A 6,000-nucleotide genomic window follows, 5' to 3' on the forward strand; every position below is an offset into this window, starting at 1 on the left:
CACAGAAGCATTGTCAGGATCAATTACCTCAACAGTAGAAAATCACTAGTTTTGTGTTCTATATTTAGCCATTTTTCCTTACAAGTCCAGCTTGTGCCTTCTATAAAAGAGTCCACAGAAAACCCACAATGTTAAAAGTTTCTGAGGATCTGCTCCATTCTGGTGATTTTTAACATTTACAGTCTTTAAACATACGTGCTCAACACATGCTCGTGCCCCTGAGATGTCCTCACCTCAGTGCCCACCTCCAGCTATTCCCAAGGCAGAAACAACCTCCCTCCCACACCAGATACTGTGAGAAAGCAGCTTGGGGAAGTCAAGAAATGCCCTCCTGGGCTGCTGCTCCCGTGCAGAGGACGTCCACGGAACCTGAATGGGAAGGAGATGCTTGGAAACTGCTCTTCACCTTCCATGTCTCAGCCCTGTCCCAAAGGGCCAAACCACGACACAGGCTGCTCCCAGCAAAGCAGATCCTGAACTCTCCAACACTGCACTTTCAGGAATTCCCTTGGACAGATTAACCTGCCAAGAGGGGGAACTTGCTTCCTCCAAATATACACCCAAAAAGCCCTTTTTCTCCTTGGTGAAAATATTCGTGGGGAGCAGGAAATGACAGATTTCTCTCTCCCCTCTGAATGGAGCAGAAGAGATGTCCCAGCCCTGCTCTTACCATTACTCATGACCTGGTTCCCAGATCCCAAAGAAGAAATCTCATGTGAACTCATTTCATTCCTGGAGCAAGGTGCTTTGAGGCATTTCTCCACCCCAGAAACTTTTCACAGCCTGCGCTTATCACCTCACCTCTCTGTTCACACCAGGATTCTCCTCTCTAAGGATTGGCCTGTGGATCAAACTTCTACTTTGCAAAGGTAAACAACCTCAGAATTGATACAGAATATTTTACAATGGGAAGTTTCACACAATCCAGCCTTAAGGATGTCAGACACCAGTGGACCCTGCACCACATACCAAGGAGAACAGCATGTGTACATAGATGGTGGAGTTATTCTTTGTAGAAACCAGTAAAATCCAGGATAAAGACTGAAAAGGTGGGAAGAAAAGGTGGAAAGAATGAGGTTTCCTGACAGCAACTTCTGCCCTGTCAAAACTCCCGAAATACCTGGGAACTGAGAGGCTGTTAATGGTAGTTAATGCCAGACTGCTAATCCCTTTCACACAGCTGCTAGCTCCCAAAAAGCCAAATAAACCTGGAGTCTGAGGCCACCTTGGTCTCCCCTCTGAGCGTCAGCATGCACAGCCAGGGAGCAAACAGCATCTGCACAACAAATAACCCAAAGAGGGGGGTTGTTGGGGGAAGAAGAGGAACACACAGCAGTGTATTCTCAGCTCTGGAAGTTTTTGCAGCGTGGATCCTCCATGCTCAGCTCCCGCGTATGAGAAAGAGGAACAGCTACAAAGCGACAGCTACAAAGGAGACTGCCTTTTCATTAAGGGAAGAGCTCTAGCAACTAAGCCACACAGTTTACAGCTGTAAAAATAAGCCCTTCCATTTACAGATTGACACACACACACACAAAGCAAAAGGGAGAGCGGGTCCTGTCCCCCACTTTGCCATTAAACTCTCACGTCTGAATTCCAGCGGTAAGGCGATGCTTCCCCGCCCCTCCCTCCCCTTCCCACGCTTCATTTCATGTTTTCTGGGAAGCCCAGCCCAGCCGCGGCTCCAGACTTTACTGTAAACCTGCCGCTTCCCCTTCCTTGCTCTGCTCTCTGGGGGCAGAGGGTCCCCCCAAACTTCAGAGAGGGGATGGCATCATCCCTTACAAAATAAGCCCCACCCGAGGTTGTGAAAGGAGAGCTTTACCCCCTGCTGGAGCTAGAGACCATTTTGCATTGCACAGACTGATTTCTGAGGTTCACGAGTATAACCTCTCCTGCTCTCCTCAAGCCCTGATGCAAAACCATGGGGGGATTTCAGGGAGGGAGAAGAGTTCATATTCCTGAGCTCTAAAGCTGTGTCACTCAGCCTGTTCCGGGTGTATTGCTGACTTAGGGTGCACTGCTCCCCCCAAAGCCCAAGAAGAGCAGCGTGTCCCATCCAGAACCCAAGTTTGGAGGCAGCACCCCAAAGCCGAGCCTTCCGGGGGGGCGGGCGGGGGAAGTTTAGCACCGTCTGCTAAAATGGCAGCTGCTCTGACGCCGAGCTACGTCTTGCGAAGTCAGCCTGCCCTCAATCATCATCATCATCATCATCATCTGCTGCCAGGATCGCGGCCGCCCCGCTCCGGCTCCCGGGGCTCTGCGGGACGGGGCAGGGACACGCAGAGCGGGGCTTCGCCTGCCCCTGCCCACCCTCAGCCCCCCAGTTTGCGGCTCCCGGTTGTTGGGGACAGTCCCGGCCCCGCTGGGTGAATCCCCACCTGGAAGGCACCTGGGTTCGCTGTGCTCCCCCCCCTTCCCTCCCACCCCAGCCCGGGGACATGCTCGGGTACAGCCCAGCTCTCTAAAACAAGAGTGGGGGAATGTGGGGGAGCAGCCCTCCAGCCTCCGGGCTGCTCTCCCCCTGCTCCCTGTCCCCCCAGCCCTGGGGACAAGGATGATTCCCGGGGCAAAGGGACCGGGCACCGAATAGCTCGGACCGAGAGGGAGTGGAGGTGGGGAGAGAAAGGGGAACGTTTGGGCTCTGCAGGGAAGGAGTTCTCGCCCGCTTCCAGCCCAGGAATTGCCCGAAGTAGAGGAGGCATCTCATCCCAAAGCCACCCTTGGCAGTGACCTTAAGCACCGTCCCGCAGCGGTGGCTCCTCCAGCCGGGCCAAGCCCCGGGGGTCCCCACGGCAGGTGCTCCCAGGAGGACGTGGCGGGAGGAGTTTCTGACTTTCCTACAGCGGCCCCGCTGCTCCCTCTCCCCACGAGAGTTGCCGCGGGCCGGCGGTGACCCTGTGGGGGAAGGGGGTGCGGATTCACGGTCCCTTCCCCCGGGACTGAGCAGGAGACAAGCGGGACTGCCTGCCCAGACCCCTCCTGGACGGGACCCCCGGAAAGTCGCCACCTTCGACCGCGGCCGCCCATCCCCGGCGGGGTCGGTACTCCCTCTGTAACAGCACCCCGGGACAGAACCGGACCTGCTGTTCCAGGGGTACAAGGACCCCAATTCCACCGGGACACAGGGGACAACTCTGATCTGCTTTCTAGGAAGGGAAAAAAACGAACTTTCAGGAGTTTTCCTACTCCTTGTGCGACGGGGATCCCACAGAACAACATCACTTGGGAAGGAAAAAAGAAAAAGAAAAGGGAAAAAAAAGGAGAAAGCTAAAAAGGAAAACCAAGTTCTCCTTGTTCTTCCCGAGGCAGGAGAAGAAGGGGAGGGGAGGGAAGACGGCAGGCAGGTTTGAAGGAGCCGAAGGGGACAAGTTATGCCCGGGTTTCCCGGCCGTAGCAGCCGGCGCTGGTTTGTGCCTTGCAACACGCGCCTGCTCCAATCTGCGCCGCTCGGGAACAATAAACAGGATCATACAAAGAAGTGGAAAGGCGGCATCTTTGCTTCTGGTTTCTATGACAGCATCAGAGGGAGACAAACCAACTATAAACTCTAATTCTAGATTCCCCCCCACCCACCCCCCCGCCCGCGCCCAACTTCCCTTTTGTCTGCCATTAATTAAAGTGGCCATATGGAAAAGGCTGATAATAACAGCAGATGAGCCAACGAGAGAGAGAGGGAAAGAAAGAAAAAAAAATTAACTAAAAGTAGCGGCAGGGCGATGGCGAGGGTTTAGCCGGGGCTTTTTGCACTTGTTTTCAGCGGCTCTTCGGAGCGAGGGGGCTCAACAATAGCAGAAGAGCGGCTGTCCCCCGCACACTGCCCGGCCCGCTCGGGGGAGCGGGTGAGAGGCAGCCTGCCCCCTCCCCTGCCGGCTCGGGGGGTTGGCATGCCTCAAGCCTCCTGCTCCGAGAGGGCTTGATCCCCCGACCTGCTCTTTCACGTGGGAGACCTCGGAGGGATGCCGCGAGACCCCCTTTTGGGGCCCCCTCTCGAAGTGTTGATCCTACCCGCCGGCAAACTGCACCCCAAACTCAGCCTAACTCGCCGGGGTCGATCGCAAGCACATCCTCAGGCACCAGCCCCCTGCCCCTCGCTCTCTCCCCAAATTACCCACGCAACAACAACGGCAACAAACTTTGCTAAAATTGATAAAGAGATTAGCCAAGCAAAGCCTCTTCCGAGCAAGCTAAAAATAAGAACACGCAGATTTCTGTCGTGGTCAACGTATAGAGAGAAATCCGCAAACATGGCACACTTCCCTTGTGCCTCGCTGCTATAAATAGAGAACTCTAAAGTAGGCAATATTTGGAAAGAAGAGGGGGGGGGAGCGGAAAAGAAAAAAAAAAAAATAGGAGAAAAAAATAAAAGTCTGGCAGTGCCAGGAGCGAGCAGCCGCCGGCGAATGGGAGCGGGAGCCGCCAAGCCCTCCGCCACCCGCCTTCCCCGGGCGAGGTCCGCGGGGCTCCCAGGCGCCCGGGAGTGCGAGCTGCGGACTTGGGCTGGAGTTTTTGCAGGAGGGGGCTGGGGTGTGGGCGGAGCCCGGGAGGACGCGCGGAGCCGGTCCCGCGCCCGGCCGTCAGCACCTCCGAGAGCTCCGCGGCCGCGGGGCCGCCGCCGCCGGCGCAAACTCCTCCCGGCGCCCGGGAGCGTCTTCTGCTAACACCTCCCTCCTGATAAACATCCACCGATCTCGCGGTTCACAAACCCGGCAAGCATCCTCTTCCAGAAATATTCAGAAAGTTTCCCGGCTGAATGCGACGTTGTGCTTTTTTTTTTTTTCTTTCAGTAAATCTCCTCCTTTCTCATCTTATTCAACCTCTTTTCAGTCAGAAGCATAACATGTCCACTAGCGTCTCGCATCCGGCGAGAGAGCGAGCGAGCAAAGATGGACCTAGGAGCATGATGATCATCATAAAAATCCCTCCGGTTCTCCAGTGCAATTTTCAAAACAACAACCCAGCCTTCGTGCTGTAAAGGCGAAACGCCTGCGTCTGTTTACATCAACTGTGAGCTCTGAAAGCCTTTCCCCTCTGTCTCAATCCAAGGGAGGGGAGGGGAGGGGAAAAAAAAAAAAAAGAACAAGAGGAAAAAAAAAGAGAAAAGAAAAAAGCCAGCATTATCTGCCTTTGTCAGCGAAAGAACATAATATTGACTTACCTTTCCCCACAGCTATTGTCTGCCCCTTTACAAAATGACATCACGGAAACCAATCATGAAATTTGCATGGGGGAGGTTGTGGGGGGAGAGTTCTTGGAGGGCAGCCCACTTCCCTACACCAGTAACACGCGTGTAAGACGGGTTGTTGGTTTCAATTAAATATCTGATACTCCTTAGTGTGTGAACTCTTAAGCCTGCTAAAGGCAATGTCTCATTTACTTAATGACCGCTCTCATTAATGGAAATGGCACAGAGGGGGCTTGCTGCGCCTTCCCTTTGTAAATACACTACCCATGAACCCTTGGGGTTGCAATATATCTGTTTACTCTCTGAGGTGAAATAAATTTACAGTATAGCATCAAAGAGAGCGAGCGAGAGAGATGGAGCTGCTGCCTTGAGTGCACAGAGAGTTGGGGCTCTCCCAGCCCCGCCAGCCCCTCTCTCCTCGCACTCCCCCCTCCCCAAGACCCAGCAGAAGGTGAATGATTTTACCCGAGCTGATTCATAATTAATATGCACGAGGCTCGGGGCTCCTGTGATAGCAGCAACACAAAAGGACGGCGAGCACGACAAGCGCCGTGCCGTGTCCCCCCCGCGCATCCCGAAGCGTGGTACGGCCCAATAATTCCTAATAGCAGCAAGCAGCGAGTGACAGATGCCCTGGGTTAGCACAGCTCCAGCGAAAGTACTTTACAATATTTATTGGTGGTTAGGAAGATGACCTATCACCATAAAGAACAGACTGGGAAATTTATCGCCTCTATGAACCTGGAAGTATTGCATATTAGCTGATATACATATTCAAAAGTGAGTGGTTAAAAGGTGTATAAATATTTTATTTT

General features: G+C 53.8%; 1 protein-coding gene across 1 annotated transcript in view; it reads right to left on the minus strand.

The window, feature by feature from the left end:
* The window catches only part of MYT1 (myelin transcription factor 1), a 58,986-nt gene extending 54,311 nt beyond the window's left edge, over positions 1-4,675 (minus strand). Inside the window, exon 1 of the mRNA XM_008932678.2 lies at positions 4,585-4,675. The gene's annotated coding sequence lies outside the window, so the exon portion shown is untranslated. The remainder of the gene's footprint in view (positions 1-4,584) is intronic.
* Between the last annotated feature and the right edge of the window lie 1,325 nt (positions 4,676-6,000).

Source organism: Manacus vitellinus, unplaced genomic scaffold (genome assembly GCF_001715985.3).
Source record: "Manacus vitellinus isolate BGI_N305 unplaced genomic scaffold, ASM171598v3 scaffold_26_pilon, whole genome shotgun sequence".
Lineage (NCBI taxonomy): Eukaryota > Metazoa > Chordata > Aves > Passeriformes > Pipridae > Manacus > Manacus vitellinus.